Source organism: Trifolium pratense, linkage group LG1 (genome assembly GCF_020283565.1).
Source record: "Trifolium pratense cultivar HEN17-A07 linkage group LG1, ARS_RC_1.1, whole genome shotgun sequence".
Classification (NCBI taxonomy): Eukaryota; Viridiplantae; Streptophyta; class Magnoliopsida; order Fabales; family Fabaceae; genus Trifolium; species Trifolium pratense.
In genome coordinates, this window is record NC_060059.1 from 28,823,787 (window position 1) to 28,827,326 (window position 3,540).

Here is a 3,540-nt window from a genome sequence, read left to right on the forward strand (position 1 = left end):
AAGTTTAACTTTGTAAATTTAAGGGATAAAGTTTAAATTACATATGCCCCATTTGATTGTAAAATAAGTACTATTGTTACTCATTATATAATTTCAATGGCCCATTTTTTTAAAAATATCATATCCTATATCATTTTATTTTGATAATAATAATAATTAGATGATAACTTTTTTTATGATATAAATAGCTGATAATTAGATGTACCAAAAAACAAAAGCTGATATAAATAGCTGATTTTTTTCTTAAAAAAAAACAAAATTTTGGAATAAAATTGAAAGGCTAAAAGGGCTAAAATTTTGGGATAGAGGGAGTTGTAGATAAATAATTATTTGATTATAAAAATAAAAGATATGGAATTATTTGGATATTTTTATAATAATTAGATAAAAATGAGCTGTTGATAAAAAGTAGCCGTTAGATTATTATGTATTGGGCCGACCCGATATGGGTGAAGCCCTAATTCTAAGATGATGGGTATATAAATGGGTGAAGGGCATTAATTAATTCTCAACTCATTCATTGCGTTGCAAGAAAAAAAAAAAAACTTTCTCACTCTCTGTCTCACTCTGTTTCTCCGCTAAACTTTCTTCTTTCTAATTCTCTTCTCCACTCCATGGCTCGCACCATGGATCTCTCTTTTTTAAGCTCCACAAAAAAGGAGGAGGAACAAGAAAACATCATCAAACAACAACACACTCCAACAGTAACCTTTTCATTCTTCTTCTCATCACTCAAAAAGCATGAGCCACAAAACAACAACCCTTCCTCCTCTGTTTCCTCTGTTCTTGCTCATGAAGATGGTAGGGTTTGTCTTCACTTCTCAGTGGGCGATCCTTCTTGCCCCTCATGTGATTGTCAATAGCAAATCACCACCAACAAGAAACGAAAACGTCCACAACAACAGCAACTAACCCTAACGAATAAGAAAGCACACATCAACAACTAGGTCTCGGATGATGATGATGATCATAGTATCTGTGTCCATCTTATGTTAGGTTCATCCTCATGTATACCAACATGTGTTCATCAAACAAACAACAACATTATTGCTGCTGATGATGATCATCAATGGGTGATCAAGAAGGTTCTTGAAAAAAGTGATGTTTGTCTCCATTTGTCAACATTATTTAGGTCATTCTGCTACTTAATGTCGATCAACATCAAAGTCAATTAAAATATGACTATTTTTATATTATTGATGTTATTTACATTTTAAATAAAAAATTACTCTTTTAAAAATTGCATTTTTTTAATAGAAAACATATTAATATTATAAAATTTATTTCACCTTTAAAAGGCCTCTTTATTCTTGCTTCAAAAACAAAAGGCATCTATGTACCAAAAAAAAAAAGCCTCTTTATTCGATTCGCCCCGGACCTCCAAATATATTGAAACGGCCCTGGGTATCAATGTATTCCGTAAGTTTGCACAATTGTCTTTTATTTTTACGAATGTATGCAAAAAAGATGAAAGAAAATAAAAGAGAAAAATTCAAAAGAAAATATGAAGAAAAAAAAAAGAGATCAAATAAATTATGCATATATGACATGAAAAATTAGTAGAAGAATGAGTTCTAATATATTATGGTGTTATGCATATAATAATTGGTTGTGTGTATTTTTAGTGATGAATATGCATGACTCTAAGAATCGTATTTAATACATGAAAATGGAAAAATATGATTTAATAATATTTTAATTTTCTTTTAATTTAAACTTCATAATTGGTTGGTGGTCTCATGCATGCATGTAATCAATTGGTGGTATTTTTGGTGAATGATATATGTATGACTTCAGAAGTCTATTTTTTTTTTGTCTAGTCAAAGGTCATATTTAACATATGAAAATTAGAGAAAATAAATTTTCTATTATTTGTTTAATACTAAAAAAAAATTAAACTTTATGGTATATTATTTGTGTTTTCATCATTTGTGGAATTGAGGTTTGGAATGATGTCTTGAAATCTTAGAAGATTCCTACAACTCCATATAGCATTGAATATATAGATAACAGCAGCTGCAACTGTAACATTGCAGATCATTAACACACTAGAAAATGAGTTCAAAATCGATGTTAAGATTAACAATGGAAGCAAGTGATGACGGATCGTCACACTCTCTAATCCATGCCTATTTTAGCAACATTAAATGCATTTTAGTAGGTTTTAAGCAATAAATGTAAGAGAAATCTATTCATAAGCATGATTACTTGTTTTGCAAGAAAACAGGAAAAATTGCAGGAAATTGCTGATTTTCACTACGCTGGGGGCGTAACCCATCACGCGCTGCGTGATGGAGATCACAGGATAGTCTAGGATGTAGATGAATCATTTGTAATCTGCTATAATGTAAAGAATTTACTCTGTTCATGGTGTTGACCTAATGCAAATCGATTCTTAATGCTTTATAATCCTTCATTAGTGTTATAATGATTTCGAGTTAAGTCACGTGCGAGAGTATTGATTTAATGTCTGAACTGAATTGCATTGAGCACTCGAGTGTTTCCGGTCGAGAGATTGAGACATAGAGTGTCTCCATTTGTGTAGGCTTTTGTTGGGTGGTGCTGAAGCTGCTCAGACCAAACAGTGAATTCAAGTTCAAGTCTGCGACGTCGACACCGACACTCTTCATTCTCTCGTTTTCAAGATATGGATTTCTGCAAAAATGCATACTTTCACCAAGAGATGGGCCAAAGATTTTGTTCAAAGAAGGAATTTGAAGAAAGGAGATCAAATCGGCTTACGACGGCCGATTTGAGTTCTCCGTGCTTCGTCGGGGCGCAAAATTGTGATTTAATTTCAAAGAATTAATGTCTGATTTGAATTAATATCATATTTAGTATTGAAATGCTATATACTAATGTCATATTCAGTTATTGAAATGCAATAGTTTTACTTTTTCTTTTCAAAGTTTGATTCCGTATAATGATGTTGAGTCAGTTTCCTTGAAAGATGAGAACAAGGAGATCTCGCATGCTTGTAACGGGTTTAGTTTGAATTTGATTCTATTTGCTATAATGTTAAATTACCTACTTTTGAGTACTAAGTTTGTTGAATAGGATTGCATGAGTGAGTGTTTCTGAAAAACAAAGAAAGTTGAGTTTTGAAATGGCAAAAGTAGTTTTGAATAGTAATCTGAATTTGCAAACACAATGATATATTATATATATGATAGGTATATGAGCCAAATTGCTATCGTATTTTGCAACAAAATAATACAGAGAAAAGTTTCATATCTCCATATAAACAAAAAACTTGATCTAAAGATAAAAACAAAACAAATATTCTATTTCTAATTTTCCCTAGTGAATTGTGCATCAAGGAAAACAAAAATGGAAAAGAATCATGGAATACTCAGATACCAAAAGTAATATTCTATGCCAATACATCTATGATGTTTGTAAAATACAGAAACCAAAGAATACCAAAAGTAGCACACACCTTAACTGGAAAGGTTTCTTTTGGAAGTTTTGTCATAAGGAGTTCTCTAACACGATCAACGGCTTTAACTTTTCCCGCAAGAATATCAAGCAACAGTAAAA